The sequence below is a fragment of the Cajanus cajan genome, chromosome 5 (assembly GCF_000230855.2).
Source record: "Cajanus cajan strain Asha chromosome 5, NIPB_CcT2T_4, whole genome shotgun sequence".
Classification (NCBI taxonomy): domain Eukaryota; kingdom Viridiplantae; phylum Streptophyta; class Magnoliopsida; order Fabales; family Fabaceae; genus Cajanus; species Cajanus cajan.
The window spans coordinates 42022029-42041142 of NC_138521.1; positions in this window are offsets into that span (position 1 = coordinate 42022029).

Genomic DNA, 19114 nt, shown 5'->3' on the forward strand with positions numbered 1-19114 from the left:
CCTACTGAAAAAATACCAAATGAAAGTATGAACTAGGGAGGTTAAATGGAGTTAAACTCTCCAAGTAACCTACCTCAAAATCAATATACAAACACTAGGAAAAAGCAAATAAAGTGCCTCAAAAATACAAAGGCAAAAATAACCTATACAAGAGACTATTTGAAACTATACAATATATACAAGTAGAACTAGGCTTCTCTTCATGATAGAGCATTCCAAGTGAAGACTACCTTGGGCTTGGCAAGTCCACTAGTCTTTACAAGGTCCAACTCTTCTTGTATTCTTCTAGCCATAGCTCTGGTAACTGGGCCCTTGGCCCATGGTCTATCAGACCTCGTTTTGGAGTAAAACGAATTTTGCCGAGGTTCGTACTCGACCTCGTTTTGGAGTAAAACGAATTTTGCCAAGGTTCGTGCTCGACCTCATTTTGGAGTAAAACGAATTTTGCCGAGGTTCGTGCTCGACCTCGTTTTGGAGTAAAACGAATTTTGCCGAGGTTCGTGCTCGACCTCGTTTTGGAGTAAAACGAATTTTGCCGAGGTTCGTCCTCGACCTCGTTTTGGAGTAAAACGAATTTTGCCGAGGTTCGTACTCGACCTCGTTTTAGAGTAACACGAATTTTGCCGAGGTTCGTGCTCGACCTCGTTTTAGAGTAAAACGAATTTTGCCGAGGTTCGAGCTCAACCTCGTTTTGGAGTAAAACGAATTTTGCCGAGGTTCGTACTTGACCTCGTTTTGGAGTAAAACGAATTTTGTCGAGGTTCGTACTCGACCTCGTTTTGGAGTAAAACGAGTTTTGCCGAGGTTCGTGCTCGACCTAGTTTTGGAGTAAAACGAATTTTGCCGAGGTTCGTGCTCGACCTCGTTTTGGATTAAAACGAGTTTTGCCAAGGTTCGTACTCGACCTCGTTTTGGAGTAAAACGAATTTTGCCAAGGTTCGTACTCGACCTCGTTTTGGATTAAAACGAGTTTTGCCGAGGTTCGTGCTCGACTCGTTTTAGAGTAAAACGAATTTTGCCGAGGTTCGCGCTCGACCTCGTTTTGGAGTAAAACGAATTTTGCCGAGGTTCATACTCGACCTCGTTTTGGAGTAAAACGAATTTTGCCGAGGTTCGTGCTCGACCTCGTTTTGGAGTAAAACGAATTTTGCCGAGGTTCGTGCTCGACCTCGTTTTAGAGTAAAACGAATTTTGCCGAGGTTCGTGCTTGACCTCGTTTTTGAGTAAAATGAATTTTGCGGAGGTTCGTACTCGACCTCGTTTTGGAGTAAAACGAATTTTGCCGAGGTTCGTACTCGACCTCATTTTGGAGTAAAACGAATTTTTCCGAGGTTCGTGCTCGACCTCGTTTTGGAGTAAAACGAATTTTGCCGAGGTTCGTACTTGACCTCGTTTTGGAGTAAAACGAATTTTGTCGAGGTTCGTACTCGACCTCATTTTGGAGTAAAACGAGTTTTGCCGAGGTTCGTGCTCGACCTAGTTTTGGAGTAAAACGAATTTTGCCGAGGTTCGTGCTCGACCTCGTTTTGGATTAAAACGAGTTTTGCCGAGGTTCGTACTCGACCTCGTTTTGGAGTAAAACGAATTTTGCCAAGGTTCGTACTCGACCTCGTTTTGGATTAAAACGAGTTTTGCCGAGGTTCGTGCTCGACTCGTTTTAGAGTAAAACGAATTTTGCCGAGGTTCGTGCTCGACCTCGTTTTGGAGTAAAACGAATTTTGCCGAGGTTCGTACTCGACCTCGTTTTGGAGTAAAACGAATTTTGCCGAGGTTCGTGCTCGACCTCGTTTTGGAGTAAAACGAATTTTGCCGAGGTTCGTGCTCGACCTCGTTTTAGAGTAAAACGAATTTTGCCGAGGTTCGTGCTTGACCTCGTTTTTGAGTAAAACGAATTTTGCGAAGGTTCGTACTCGACCTCGTTTTGGAGTAAAACGAATTTTGCCGAGGTTCGTACTCGACCTCATTTTGGAGTAAAACGAATTTTGCCGAGGTTCGTGCTCGACCTCGTTTTGGAGTAAAACGAATTTTGCCGAGGTTCGTACTCGACCTCGTTTTGGAGTAAAACGAATTTTGCCGAGGTTCGTACTCGACCTCGTTTTGGAGTAAAACGAATTTTGCCGAGGTTCGTGCTCGACCTCGTTTTGGATTAAAACGAATTTTGCCGAGGTTCGTGCTCGACCTCGTTTTGGATTAAAACGAATTTTGCCGAGGTTCGTACTCGACCTCGTTTTGGAGTAAAACGAATTTTGCCGAGGTTCGTACTCGACCTCGTTTTGGAGTAAAACGAATTTTGCCGAGGTTCGTACTCGACCTCGTTTTGGAGTAAAACGAATTTTGCCGAGGTTCGTGCTCGACCTCGTTTTGGATTAAAACGAATTTTGCCGAGGTTCGTGCTCGACCTCGTTTTGGATTAAAACGAATTTTGCCGAGGTTCGTACTCGACCTCGTTTTGGAGTAAAACGAATTTTGCCGAGGTTCGTACTCGACCTCGTTTTGGAGTAAAACGAATTTTGCGGAGGTTCGTACTCGACCTCGTTTTGGAGTAAAACGAATTTTGCCGAGGTTCGTGCTCGACCTCGTTTTAGAGTAAAACGAATTTTTCCGAGGTTCGTACTCGACCTCGGATAAGAGTGTTAAGGTTCGTATTCGACCTTATAATTTTACCGAGGTTCAGACTCGACCTCGGATAAGGGTGTTAAGGTTCGTACTCGACCTTATGATTTTACTGAGGTTCAGACTCGACCTCTGATGAGAGTTTTGAGGTTCGTACTCGACCTCGGGTTTGAGTGTTGAGGTTCATATTCGACCTCATAATTTTAACGGGGTTCGGACTCGACCTCGATTTGGGTGAAAGCGATTGGTTCGATTTTGTTTTTTATAAAAACAATAAATAAGAAAATGGATTCAGCAAAATGAGTAATTTTATTAATCGTTTTTGTGTGCCTCGTTAAAAACCCTCTCAGTCAAGGACTGAGGCGGGAAAAGAGTGCACAATTTTGTTCATACAGAAAGGAGAAATAGAACCTAATGAGCTATGGTGGGGGGACCCCCCTTGCTCCAGATGAGGAGATCTTCAGGCTCTCGGCATAACACTGTCGAGCTGTCTTCTGATTTTCCTTGACGGAGATGATCTTGCCGTCATTCCCTGGGAACTTCATGGTGAGGTGTGGGGTGGACACCACCGCTCCGAGATGATTCAAGGTTTGCCTCCCGATGATGATGTTATAGGAGGTATTGGCCTCCACGAGAAGATATCGAACCATGATTCTCCTTGTATCCGGGGGTACCCCGAAAGTTTTCAGTAGGTCTATGTACCCGCGAGTGTGAACTCGCTCTCCTACGAAGCCGACTAAGGGCTCCGTGTGCGGCTGAATGAGAGAATGGGGGACGTCTAGCCTAAGGAACGTTGGCCAGTACAGGACGTCGGCTGAACTTCCTTGGTCAATGAGTGTCTTCTGTACCTCCCAGTTGGCGACCTCCACCATGATAACCATGGGATCATCTTGGTTAGGGCTGACACCCGCGTAGTCCTCGTCGGAGAAGGAGATCGACAGTGAGCTTTGGTGTGAGGCTGAGGTGGTAGAGTGGATGCAGTTGACATTCTGCAGGTGCCTTTTTTGGGCCGAGCTGCTGGCGCCTCCCCCAACGAAACCACCTGCAATTGTGTTAATCACTCCCCGTAAGGGGGCTGACCCTGTCTCCTGGCTTACCTCGGCCTGCACTACGCCGCCGACTTTTTGTTGGGAGTCGGAGGGTTGATCCGTGCGAGTTCCCGAGCCTCGCCCCCTGCCACGCCCCCGACCACCATAGCCTCCTCGGTGACCCTGCTGTCATTGGACGTATTGGCCGAGGTGGCCTGCTTGGATGAGCTCTTCGATGCGGTCCCGGAGCGTGCGAAACTCCTCCGTGGTGTGACCGTGGTTCCTGTGGTACCGACAGTGTTTGGACTTGTCGGCGCTGTTGGGAGTGTGACCTGGTGGTGGAAGGGCGAGTAAGTTGTTGTTGCTGGCTTCTTCCAAGATGTGTGCGTTCAGGGGAGTGTAGAAGTCGTATCTCCCCCCTCTGTTTGCCTTAGCCGACCTCTTGAACTGGCTGTCATTGTTGACTTTGACCTTGTCGTTGTGCCCCTACTCTGGCTTTGCTGGCCCTTTTCCGCGAACCTGGTCACGGAAGGTGGAGTGTTCCTCCATCTGGATGTAACCTGCAGCGCGGGCGCGGAGCTCGTCCATGTCGCGGGGGGACTCACGACACAGGCTGTCGACAAATGGCCCAGGTTTGAGTGCCATGAGCATGGCATGTAGGGCGACCTCAAGGTTCAGGTTTCTGATCTTGATCGAGGTGGCAGCGAACCGTTCCATGAATGCCCGGAGTGATTCGTCGTCATTTTGTCTGAGACTGGCCAAGGCGGCTGAAGTGATATGATGAGGTCGGCTCGTCGCATATTGCGCGGTGAATCTCCTGACTAGGGTGCCGAAATTGTCGATGGACTCGGGGGGTAGTTGGGTGTACCAGTTAAGCGCGACCCCCTTGAGTGAGGTCGGAAACACCTACACAAAATAGCATCATTGTTGGTGTAGAGATTTACCTGTGTTGTGTACAGGTCGATGTGCTCATCCAGGTCCGTCGTGCCATCGTAGCGGTCGAGGTGGAAAGGCTTCCACCCGTGAGGGAGTGGTGTCTCCATAATGCCATCCACAAAAGGGTGGCGGCGGAAGGTTTCCTGATCCCCCGCGGCATGAGTAGGGGTCTTGCTGACTTCATGGGTCGGCTTGTGCGTCGTATGAGGAGGATGATCGGAGTGGTGTCGAGGGAGTTGAGCGCGAATTCGCTCGTTCTCGGCGCGTAGCGCCGCCAGGTCGGCCTCATTAGCGGTACGCATTGCCGCTAGGTCAGTGTCGTGCTTGGCACGCATGTTTTGTAGGTCGGCGGCATGTTGCTGCCGCATCTGTTTGACCTGATCGATTAGTCTCCTCAACGTTGCTTCGTTATCCATGGTGGTCGAGTGGTTTGCGTCATCTACTGTGCGTCTCTTATGGCTTCTGGTGAAAACCATAAGCGTGGCCGATAAGAGCTGTCTTGATCGGCCCCACGGTGGGCGCCAAATGTTCTTACCGGAAATCTACTGTAGAGCTGATCCGCCAGGTAAGATCGGTGAGCCTCCTTTACGGCTGGTGCTCCAAGATGGGGGTGGTACCTGCAAAAGAGACTCCGATGCTAAAGTTAGTATTTTTGGGAGTATGAATCTCGTATAAATAATGCACGTACCTTAGTGTGAATTAGGGTTGCTTTGGGCCTTGGGCTTGAGATAAGATATGATAAGATTAGATAGTGGATCTCGTCTGAAGCGAGATCCTTCGAGATCAGTTATGATCTGCTTAAATGCCGAGCTGACATCGCATAGCGCGTGCCCGACCTCATCTTGTGCTGTGATGCCGAGCTCGGAGCTCGGCTTCGCGGTACGGGCAGTACAGTACCCATTTAAACGAATATCCTTGAAATTTAATACATTTTTATAAGACTTAAAAAATATAATACATTTTTAAAATGCAACTTCGTTCCTCCTAGTAACAATATATTAGCTCTTCTAGAGCCTTCAATTATATTTTGTAGTACCATATAACATTAACTTCTCACATTATTAAATATGAGAAGATAAAAATTAATACATTGATACATTCATTTCAAGGAATGAAACAATGCTAGTTAAAATGGTCTCATGCATCAAATAACTTGTTTATGTCTTTCTTTTTCCTAAAAAAACAAGTGAATCTTTCTCATTATAATGATTAAAATAATTTTTAATAAAAATATATTTATATCATTATTAGGTTGAATTTAAAGGAAAAAAATAATGCTAAAAATTAAGAAAATTTTTTTCCTATAAATGTAGTATCAAAAAATTAAGTAAATGAAAATAATATAAATATTTGATAAAAAAAACATGTTACGGAAGATGAATAGCTAACCTTTAAAAAAAGTTATCTTGAAAATGTGAATTTTTTTAAGAAAATTATTCACAACTTTGTCTTGTAGATTGCAATATCAATATAGGGAAGACTATCGTCCCGATAACACGCTATGAAGAGAGAGAGAAAGGTAGAGAGAATAAACTAGTGTATTATTTTTTTTGAAAGGACTAACCTATTTATAAATATATGTGGTAACCGAACAATTACACAGAAAAGAATAATATATAATAAAAATATAAATGATAATAATTGATAGTGAATATTGATATTTACTAATTATTATTTATAATAATTTTAATTTTAAGGAAAATTATTACAGAACAGGAATCGCCTCTTAGATATGTTTCTCAATCCGTTATCTATCACATGATCGAGTAAATTATATATATAAAAAAAAAAATCAAGTAAAGTAGTAAACGTTTTATCAGTTTATTCCCATTTCCCTATAAATTCCACTTGTCCGATGCCGTATATCACATAAAGTTGCTCCATCATTTATTTTGTGAATGAGAACTCCTTTCTTCTAACGTTTAAAATTGTTAAACAAATTTTGAAAATGTGATTCATATCTAGATTCAATAAAGAGTATTGTACATTTGTTAATATAGCTTTCATTTTTTTTGTTAATTGATTTTTATTTTATTTATATATTTTTCATTTTTTACTTCACAATAAATTATTACAGATACGATAGAAATATTCAATATTTAATATATTAAAAGTAAGAATTAATTAAATAAATCCAGTATTCTTATATATTAAATATCAATAATTATTTTACATGAAAATGTTTTTAATTATTTTTAATGAATGTGAAGTTAGCTATTTTTTTTAATAGAAACATTTTAAGAATCTTTTAACAATACTAATTGGTTAAATTATCTTTTTAATCTTTTTATTTATTTTTAAGATTTAATTTAGCCTTCTTATTTTTAAAAGATTCACTTTGGTCCTTTAATTTTTAAAGAAATGTTTAATGATATCCTTTCATCCAAATTGATATTAACAACATTAATGAAATTAGATAAAAATAAATCATATTAAACATTTTAAACAATTTAATTTGATCATCTAATTTTTAAAACATGTTTAATGTTGTCCTTTTATCATATTTCATTAACGTCATTAATGTTAATTTGAAAAGAAGAATAACATCAAATATTTTTTTTAAAAAATCAGAAAATCAAATTGATCCATTTAAAAATTGTGGAACCAAATTAAATTAAAAAGAAATAAATAAACCAAAATTATAATTTAGACATACTAATTCTATGAAATATTTTTTAACACAAGTATTTTTAACTATTTTTCCTTAAAGATAATATTTTTTAAAAATATTTTTTTTTATCTCTTTTAATTTATTGTTCACATTTTTATTTCTAAATTAAATTTTAATATTTTAAATTTTAAATAGTTAAAAATTATTTTGAATATAATTATTTATAAAAAACTGAAATATAATTATATAATTAAAATTTTATTTATTCTAAATTTTTATTATATAAAAAAAGTAACAATAATGTGCATTACACGAAACTAAAATAATAATTGTTATAATTAAAAGTGTTATTAATTTATCAACTTAACAATTTGAGTTATATATAGATTAAATTATTGTTATGGCTTATTAATCAGTAAATGTTAGAGATTTTTTTATTTTTTAATTATTTAACAATGGGTAACTTGATAACTTGACTTAACTATTACTGATAACTTGACTTAACTATCGATAAAATGATAAGAGCTTGAGTGGTTTAATGGTGAGAGATTAAAGTAAGATCTTAAATTTGAATGTTAATATTATCATTATAATTTTAATGGATAAAAAATATGATAATTTGAGGAAGTCATATATATTTAAATTAATGCTCGATGATATTTGTGTTTAATTCCTTCAATAAATATTGTTTTAAAAAAAATTGCATATGAAGAGAATGTGTCTAGTTATCTTATTTTAAGTAAAAATGAACTTAATCAAAAACAATTATAGAAAGGCCTTTTTTTCACAAAAAATATTTAATTAGTGCAATTAAATTTTAGAGATTTTTTATTTTTTAATTATTTAACAATGGATAACTTGATAACTTGACTTAACTGTTACGATCGATCAAATGATAAGAGCTTGAGTGGTTTAATGGTGAGAGATGAAAGTTTAATGGTGAGAGATGAAAGTAAGATCTTAAATTTGAATGTAAATATTATCATTATAATTTTAATCGATAAAAAATATGATAATTTGAGGAAGTCAAATATATTTAAATTAATGCTTGGCGATATTTGTGTTTAATTCTTTCAAAAAATATTTTTTTAAAAAAATTGCATACAAAGAGAATGTGTCTAGTTATCTTATTTTAAGTAAAAGCCTTTTTTTCACAAAAATTATTTAATTAGTGCAATTAAATTTTAGAGATTTTTTAATTTTTAATTATTTAATAATGGATAACTTGATAACTTGACTTAACTATTAAGATCGATCAAAATGATAAGATCTTGAGTGGTTTAATGGTGAGAGATTAAAGTAAGAGCTTAAATTTGAACGTTAATATTATCATTATAATTTTAATAGATAAAAAATATGATAATTTGAGGAAGTCAAATATATTTAAAATAATGATCGATGATATTTGTGTTTAATTCCTTCAATAAATATTTAAAAAAAAAAATTGCATATGAAGAGAATGAGTGTCTAGTTATCTTATTTTTAAGTAAAAATGAACTTAATTAGTGCAATTATAGAAAGGCCTTTTTTTCACAAAAAAAAAAAAAGATTTAATTAGTGCAATTAAAAAAAATTATTTAACTGCCCCCAAACATCTTCTATGGGTTGTTTAATCCTATTTTTACTGGTGTCAAAAATCCTATTTTTCTTAGAATAGATAAAAAAAATTAGGTAAGTTAATTAAAGATTATATATAATCAATGAATTATTTTTCAATATAAAATAAAAGTGCAACGTTAATTTTATACAATTAATATTTATTAGTCTAAATTGTATTGTAATTAATTTCCAAATTTTAAAATCTTAAGTTCGAATCTTGAGTTTAATAAAAAAAAATCGTAATAATTTTAATAAAATATTTTTAATACAATCAAGAAAAAAACTAAAATGTCATGAAAAACGGATTAGATAATATTGATCCTATAAAAAAATTCTATTATTTTCATTTTTTTAAAATTGAACTTTTTGTTTTTAGTCCTAATTTTAATCTTAATAAAATAATTTCTTTTGATTTTCATTTTCTTTTAAATTTAAAGTCAATTTATTTTTCAATAATCATTTTAAAATAGATAAAAGTTATTTAATTTAAAGATTTATAAGAAAAAATTAAAGATATTATATATATTAACATAGTAATAAAATCATCTGCAAATGTCATATAAAATGAATAGTCAGTTAGTACTTAACAAAATCAAATAATAATAAGGTCTAAAAATAATAATTTTAAAATTTAAAATACTAAAAAAGAAAATTATAAAATTAAATCAAAATATTATTTTATATTAAATACAAATAAGACAGATTATTTTACAGGAAATAAAACACATTTAAATTTTATATAATATTAGTGTGTTACATTTAAAAAGTTGTAATCATATTTTATAAAAATAAAATATATTTTATGGTTGAAATTGTGTTCCGTTTATGAAAAAACTGCGAACATTGCAAATCGTTCAGCTGACTTGACAGTGTTCAAAACGGCGATGCATTGCATTTCACTTGCCTTTGGTTGCGTGCATAAGTATTTGGTTTGAATACAACTCCTCTATTTAATTAATTATAAATCCATGGTTTATCTTCGTTTACCTTCATCACTAATTTGTCAGAATAAACAAATTCATAAATGTTTAGATTCTTTTACAAATATCACGATACTGTGTCCATTTCTAGCGTCCCATGCATATCGTGCTTTACAACTCATGACAATAACACAACAAAAATCCAGTGTTTGACAATCGAAACTTTTACTATAAAGCTAGTGAATAATTATTAATAATAATTATAGTTAATAAAAATCACGTGCACGTGAATTTAAATACTCCTCATTTAAGATTATACACAAAAACTAAAAAAATAATTGATATATTAATTTTTTAAAATATTTATTATTTATTTTCTATTATACCTTTTAGAAGGTTGGAGAAGAAATAGGTATATTAAAAGATGAATAAAGACTACAATGAAAAAAAAAATATAAAATAAAGAAGTAATTAAATAACAATTTCATCAGTGTCACTTAATGATATTTAATTTTAAGAAAATTTGAATATACAAGTGCAGTATGCAGACTTTTTTTAATATATAAGTTTTAATTTTTATTTACATAAATAACCTATCTTTCATTTTTATTTACTTAAATATATCACTATCAATCGATTTCTCAACTTAAAAAAATTTTAAAAAATTCAAAATACCTTATGAGAAAATGGTTTTGGAAAAACCTATTTCTCACCATGGGCTACTTTTTTTTTTTAAATCTTTTCTTAAAAAAAACTATATAAATTATAATTAAAATTTTAAATATAACTATTTTAATATTTTTAATTAATTTAAGTATTTAAATTTTATTTAAAAAATATAGATATTTTAATATTTTTAATTATTTTAATTATTTCATTTTATTTCAATAAATATATATTTTTAATATTTATAATTAATTTAATTATTTATTTTTCTATTGTAGATACAAATATGTTTAATCTTTCGAAAAAAATCTATTTTAGTTTTAATGTAAGAAAGTAAATTAAGAAAAAATATAATAATGAAATAAATTAAAAATAGACTATTTTTAAATATGTTTAATTTATTTAATTGTTTAACTTTTCTTTAATAAATATAGATAAATAATTTTAAAGTACTAAAGTAAAATCATAATTTTTTTAAAATTTTTTATTAAACTAAATTAATTTATGTTAAACATTTAAGTTATATAACAAGAAATATTTTCATTAGATTTTGTATTATATATGAATGAATGTCGGTAAAAAAACTATTTTTTTTTTAATTTTTTGAATGACTTTTACAATATATTATGAATATATTTGAGACTTGAAAGTTGTATGTTGAATTCATTGACATAAAAATTATAAAAAAAATAGTGGTGACATGAAAAATAAAATAGTTTAACAAAGATATAATAAAAGTTCACAAAATTAGTCAATTAACATAGTGATCGAAGCCGTATCCGGTCAAATAAATGAAAAAGGGGAAGGCCCCACGCCGTTAAGGATTGTCGCTCCAAGACCTTTCCCTTACGAATCAAATAAGGCTGTGCCATGGATATACGACATCCATACTTCTACCGGCAGTGATATCTCCAACATCGCTGGACTTGGGGGCATGACTAGGAGTGGCAGGATCTACACTCCCGAAGATCTGCACGATAAAGCTACCAAGAATAAAGGAAAAGAAAAGGAGAAAACCGAGGAAAATAAAGAATCCGAGGAGGAGACTGATGAGTTGTTAAAATTCATCAAACAAAGCGAGTACTCCATTGTGGATCAACTTCACAAGACACCAGCAAAGATCACTTTGTTGTCGTTGATCCTAAGCTCCGAACCGCATCGGCAAGCTCTGTTGAAGGTCTTGAATGAGGCATATGTGTCGCATACCATCTCCCAAGACAAGTTTGAGGGAATTGTTAGCCACATCACGGCTAATGATCACCTCACTTTCACCGATGAAGAAATCCCCGCCGAGGGACCTAATCACAACAAACCCTTGCACATTTCTGTAAAGTGCAAGGAGTACCACATCGCAAAAGTCTTGGTGGATAACGGATCTTCCTTGAATGTGATGCCCAAAAGAACTCTTGATCAAGTGGCAATCAAGGGAGTCCAAATGCGCCCGAGCAACATGATCGTTCGAGCTTTCGACGGTTCTAAAAGAGAAGTGGTGGGAGAAGTCAATCTTCCGATCCAAATTGGACCTACCATCTTCAACGTCGAATTCCAAGTGATGGATATTACTCCTGCATACAGCTGTCTCCTAGGCCGACCTTGGATTCATGATGCGAAAGCTGTACCCTCTACGCTCCACCAAAAAGTCAAATTCATCGTGGGTGACAAACTGGTGACTGTGCAAGCTGAAGATGACATACTCATCAGTAAGCCATCCAACATACCTTATGTGGATGCAGCAGAGGAAGCTTTAGAAACCGCCTTCCAAGCATTGGAAATTGCCAATGTTGAAACGTTTCCCCGAGAAATGAAGAAGGTAGCCCATATGCTCACAAAGAACGGATACTTGCCAGGACAAGGATTGGGCAAGTACTCCCAAGGAATCCCGGAGCTACCTATTATCAAGGACAATCCGGGGAAGCAAGGGTTAGGATACAACCCTGTTAAAGATCAAAGAACGAAGAGGAATCAAAATCCTTCTCGACGTTCTTTAAGCCAGATCTTTAGGAAGGCTGGTTCACAAATGTCAAGGCCAGCTGTTGTCATCAAGTGTTCTTCTCCTTCTGATAGGGATATGTAAACCTGATGACTATTAGAGATTACTCCTCGGGGACAGCCCGACCCCCGAGCCTCGATAGGGCACATGTTTCCATTATGATTATAATAAAATCATTCTTCATTATTTCTTATTGCTTCTTTTCTCGCTTGCAATAAAATTCTAGACCACATTATTTTAACCCTGTTTGAATAAACATGAATGAGGTTAAAATCATCTTAATAATAATAAACCCACATCATTTTTATGTGGAAGTGTGTGTGACAGCTTGGAGCACCTTTTCTTGGCATCAATAAGTGCCATCATGGATAAAAGAAATCCTAAAGATAATAAGCTCGGCAGGAAACCCAAAAAGGGGACTGCGCAAAAATAAGAGCAAAAGACCCGCTAGGAATCCCACAAAAGGGTGACCTAGGCAAAAGTTAGGGTTACAAAATGAAGACAAAAACCCGCTAGGAATCCCACGAAAAGGGTGACCTAGGCAAAAGTTAGGGTTACAAAATGAATACAAAAGCCCGCTAAGACATCACAAAAGGGTGTTTTAGGCAAAAGTTAGGGCCGTCAAAACAAAAAAAAAAAAAAAAAAAAAAAAAAAAAAAAACAAAATAAATCCATGATGGTACCATCAATTGAATTCAACAAGGGGCTCAAGAAAAGCTATCCAAGTTGTCAAAGCACAATCATTAATAACAAAGATGTGCTTAACTTCATAAGTGTTTAATCAAACAAGCCTAAACACAATAAGCCTACCAATGGCCAGCCATTCTTACAAAATCCATTTTTCAAAAATAAAATAATCCCCTCTAAAACACAAACTTTTGAAAATATATATCCTTTCCTTCTTTTCTCTCTTGTCCCAACGATTTTTGAATAATCTAGTGGAAACATGGAGATATAGTGGTCAATAGGAGGGTTGACACATCTTCTAAAGAAAGGGAAGAATCATTCGGTTGATGACACCAAAATCAAATATGCATCATTCCTCGGTAACAGAAATCGGCAGAGCACAGTCCGTCTGGAGGAATGGCAAAATCCAAACACAAAAACGCATCGGTTAATTCTTTTGAAAAAAGAATCAAATAGAATTAGGTGCATCATACTGCATACATGCATACAGATGATAGGTGTACTGGAAGATCACTTATTCTCTGTTTATTGAAAAAACAAAAAATATATAAACTTCAGAAAAACAATACGCCCGTATCGTGTTCAGTATGCCCGTACCAAAATTAGGGTTATGAACAAATTTTCAAATCAATACGGGCATACTGAAATGAATAACGGCCGTATTGGCAATAACAGAAATCCTCCCTCACATCAATGACAAAATTCCTCCAAGAAGAAGAGGATAGGGGGAGCCATTCATTTTTTCCAAAAATAAAATAATTAAACTTGCATTTTGTGCATCGCGTACATTAATTGCACATTCAAAAACCTCATCATGAGGCAACTACATAAATTAGAAAAAATAGGAAAAATTGCTTGTGTATGACAGCAGCAAACAAAATGCAAAGATTCAGAAAATCAACAGCGTCATACAAAATAACTGAGCCTGGAGAGGCTTGCCGAAAGAATACTCTCAGAATAACTGAGCCTGGAGAGGCTTGCCGAAAGAATACTCTCAGAATAACTGAGCCTGGAGAGGCTCGCCGAAATAATACTCTCTCAGAATAATTGAGCCTGGAGAGGCTCGCCGAAATAATACTCTCTCAGAATAACTGAGACATTTCTATACAGAAAAAGCCAAAACCAACAAAAAAGGCAAAAATACAGAAATCAACAAAAATACAGAAAAAGCCGAACTCAACAAAAAAGGCAAAAACACAGAAAAAGCCAAAATCAACAAAAAAGGCAAAAACACAGAAAAAGCCAAAATCGAAAAAAGGGCAAAATACAGAAAATCCAACAAATCATACAGAATGACTGAGCCTGGAGAGGCTTGCCGAAAAAATACTCGTACAGAATAATTGAGCCTGGAGAGGCTCGCCGAAATAATACTCTCTCAAAATAACTGAGCCTGGAGAGGCTTGCCGAAATAATACTCTCTCAAAATAATTGAGTCTGGAGAGGCTTGCCTAAATAATACTCCCGCAAAATAATTGAGCCTGGAGAGGCTTGCCTAAATAATACTCCCGCAGAATAATTGAGCCTGGAGAGGCTCGCAGAAAGAATACTCCCTTCAGAATAATTGAGCCTGGAGAGGCTCGCAGAAATAATACTCCTTCAGAATAATTGAGCCTGGAGAGGCTCGCAGAAAGAATACTCCCTCAGAATAATTGAGCCTGGAGAGGCTCGCAGAAACAATACTCTTCCTTCAGAATAGTTGAGCCTAGAAAGGCTCGATTCCCCAGAGAAACCTCAACTCACACTCTTGGATTCAAAATCCCCGGCGAGAGCTATCAAAGCAAGATCGACGACATTCCCAATGGAAGCACGATCACCCAAGCAGTATATCTAGTCAAAGGACTTAAAACTTCCTCAGTGGAAGATAGCTCTCCGACTCAAAGCGCTGAGTGAGGCTAAGCCTGCAGAGGCTTCCTAAATAATACTCTGGGATACATAAGATCCCTCATTCCCCAAATCGCCTACTCAGAGGCATCCCTGCAAAAGGAGAAAAATCAAAAGATATCAATAAATATCCCCCAAGCGGAATCCGGCACTCAGCCGAACACTGGACTTCAAATCCCCAGTCGCCTACTCAAGAGGCACTCCTTCAAAAAGGAAAACCCAAAAAAGAAATCAATAACAATTCCCCAAGCGGAATTTGGCTTTTCAGCCAATCATCAAACATCAAGATAATTCGCCTACTCAGAGGCACTTCCTTCAAAAAGCAAATATCATAAAAAGATCAATAAGTATTCCCCAAGTGGAATCCGGCTCTTAGCCAAACATCGAACGTCAAGCCGATACGCCTAACAGAAGAGGCTAATCACAACCAATGACAAAATCCCCTAGCGGATAATAGCCTACACAGAGGCAGCAAAATCAGAAAACCAAAAGAGACACCCGAACAAGGATAACCGGGATACTCCACCAACGTCGAAAGGACGTCAGCCAATCATAAGGCACCGCTTACATCAGAAAGAGCATCTTTGTGTCTATACCCCAAGGAGTCAGAAATTCCCCAAGGGTACCAACAATGCAATGCAAGTTGGGGCACAGGAACCTGTGAATGACTGCACATCCCCTAGACGGATCCCTGCGTTATCCAGCCCTCAGCGGCACAAAAATCAAAAAACAACCGTCGAAGCAGCATCGTGGACTGTGGAGACAAAATCATCACGAATCCCTGGAAAGGAGATATTCACGCTACCCCGTCGTCACAAACACGGAGGTATGCAGCTTCCGGCTCGGACAATGAGCGAAGCTATCTCTGAAAAAGGGTACTCACCGCCTACCGTTGTCATAAAGGTACTTAGCTTCCGGCTCGAACAAAGAGTGAAGCTAAGCCTGGAGAGACGGTACTCACAGCTTCCAGCTTGGGCAACAAGCAAAGCAAGGCCTGGAGAGGCAAAACTCACACTGCTCACCGTCGTCGCAAAGGTGCTTGGTTTCCGGCTCGAACAAAGAGTGAAGCTAAGCCTGGAGAGGCGGTACTCAACCATCAGCGTCATCAGAGGCGCGTTGATGTCCAACTTCCGGCTCGGGCGTCGAGTGAAGTTGGCCTTGGAGAAGGTAAACTCAGCTACCGAGGATGTCAGAAGCGCCGAGGTATGCACCCACCTGGAGAGGCTACTCAACATTTTCCCACCGGAAGACGCTACAAGTCAGAAGGTCGGCACAATACCCGGACAATTGGGTCAACTCCTTTACTTGTCAGCCGATACACCAAGAGGCCGTCCGACTAAGTCAAGGGGGGGCAGCTGTAGACCCCTAAAATTGTCCGGGTCGGAAATAAAGCTTGAAGACTCTCGAAGACTGAAGGATAATCGGCCAGAAGGACTCCTCGAAGGCCCTAGGAGGGTTCTCTGTAGGTCCAGAGGTCTTAGAATAGCTCAAAATAAAGAAGTGGAGGGAAAAAGCCCAATACGGCCGTACTGAACTCAATACGGCCGTATTGAAGCTTCAATACGGCCATACTGAAGTCAGTACGACCGTATTGACACTTCAATACGACCGCTGCGAACTCAATACGGGCGTATTGAAATTTCTGACTTTCAATACGACCGTATTGAACTCCAATACGACCGTATTGAAGTTCAAAAATTTCAATACGGCCGTATTGGCCCTGTAGGCCGTACTGCGCCTATTCCCTATAAATATGACGTCAATTGGACGTCATTCCACACTTTCACACTCAGTTTTGACTCCCTCCTTGAGTATTCTGGGGTTTTTGAGCAGTGTTCTGCCCTAGAAATCTCTCTGGGAGTCGATCCGACGAAGTTCTGGAATTCCGAGCACTTAGCTTGGAGATTCGAACCTAGTCGAAGGGAAATCCTCCGGATTTCCATAGTCAAAATTTTATAGGAGAGAGCGAGCGAGCTTGTAGAGCGAGGGAACGCCAAAAAGCTTCCCAGTTTTACTCAATATATAAAAGCACGCTTCAAGAGGTTTCTTCTTAAATCCTTCCTTTTACTGCTTTCTGTGTGCATATTTAAACTGTCATCATGTAGATAGTTAATTTATAATCGCTTATAATAAATAGGGGTAATTTAGTAATTTTACGCTGTTATTTTAGAAAATAATCTGTCATAGGGAACCCGAAAGGGGCGCTGTGGGGTGCTAACACCTTCCCCACGCGTAACCGACTCCCTTACCCAACTCTGGTTGTAATGGCCAAAGTTGATTTATAAAATCAATTGCCTTATCCCTTTTTCCAATGTTTTGAGTAAAATATTGGTGGCGACTCCACGAACCCTCCTTTTACGAAAACCACTAATCCATGGAGGGTCCCGCTTGGGATTAATATGGATTGGTGAGACATTTTAATAAATAAATTGGATAAGATCGACAAGGTCTCAGTTTGAGAACAAGTCGTTCTAATAATCCAATACATTTTCAAAACTAAAATAAAAGCGAGCTCGACCGTCTTCGCGACCGCCGAGGCCCGTTTCGGGCCGGTGGCGACACCGCCAAGAATTTCTCATAGTTGGTGTTTGACGGAACCCTTTGACAGTCCCGAAATGTGGTCAGTTCTTCAAAATCTCCAAAATTAAATGGCTGGGGTTTCTCTGTTCCAGTCCCGCTCAGACCCACAACCGCCTTCAGAGTTGGTCCGTCCAACTTAATCAGTTTGCCCTTCACCACAGATTGCATAACTCCTTCTGATGGGTTCCTCCTTCCATGGTTGATGTAGAGTATGAAGGGGAAGACCTTGCCCTTGATCTAGGTTCAACAAGGAAGACAAAAGGGAGGTTTATGGTGACAAGGGTGGAAGTTAGGCGTGAATATGGTGTTTGGGCGGAAGCTTTTTAGGTGATGGTGTTTGGTGATTTAGGTTGGCTCACTCCAAGGTAGGTGGAGGCCACTCTAGGGTTTCACTCTCCAAGGGTGGAGAATGAAGGAGGCTAGCCGAACTAACCTAGGGACTAAGGAAGGATTTGAGGCAAAAATGCTCTCTCAAATTCATATAATCCAAAGTATTTACAAGTGGTGGGGTGTTGGGTATTTATAGGAGGGGAGGCATCTAGGGTTGCATTTGGAGCAATGCATGGCCGAAATTCACAAGGCAAATGCACTCCAAATGCAATGCCAAATGAACCCTAGATGCTACTTGGTGGCCAAGGATGGAATCTAAGGGGTTAGATTGGCTACAACTAGGTGCATGATAAGTTCATGCAACCTTTGCCCTCCACTTGGGCCTAAGCCTTTCTAACACCAAAAATAGATCCAAAAACCACCAAAATAGACGTCACCTCCTAATGGAATACCCTAGCCCAAAATAAAAACCCTAATCATCTAAAGCACCCCATAATACAAGGGTAAAATGGGAAATACAAGGAAAATAAATCCTATGACTAAAATACCCCAAAATACAAGGGTAAAATTGGCAAATAAAATAAACCCTATACTAATGAGGCTTAGGAGAGTACTAATACTCTATGATCATGAGGAGAGTATCCTTTGGTGTGTGAACACCCTCCTCCTCTTCAACTCTCCTAGCCATGGACCTAGTGATGGGGCCCACGTGTGTCTTCAAGGATGGTCCTCCATCATCCCCTCCTTCTTGAGAAGCATCTGTCCTCAGATTAGATTCCTCATCTAAATCCTCAGCTCCTAAAAATGGTGATGGAGGTGAGTAGTAGAAGTGAAACACAATCTCCTCCTAAACTCCTCCTAGGCTCGGATCTTCTTCAATGGAGGTAGAAGTACTCTTGAAGAACTCATGAAGATGATGAACTCTTGCTGAACTTAGAAGACGGAAGCACCCAAGCTCAAGTACTCAAGGGATTGCACACTTCAAAGAAAAGGAAACTAGGTTTTCCTAAGGTTTTTGAAGGCATTCTCTTGGTTTTCTCTCTTGGATGAATTCGGTGACTCTTGAGGGAATTTGGCTGAAGAAATATTCAGAAAATTCTCATATATCAAAAGTGTGTTACAAGGTGAGAAAGGTTACATTTATAGGAGGGAAAATTAGGTTAACTTGGACGGCACCTTGGTGAACCAAGTTGGCGCCAAGTTTGAATTTCAAATTTGAATTTGAAATTCAAACTTTGGCCAACTCACACACTCACACGGATGCTACCCTCAT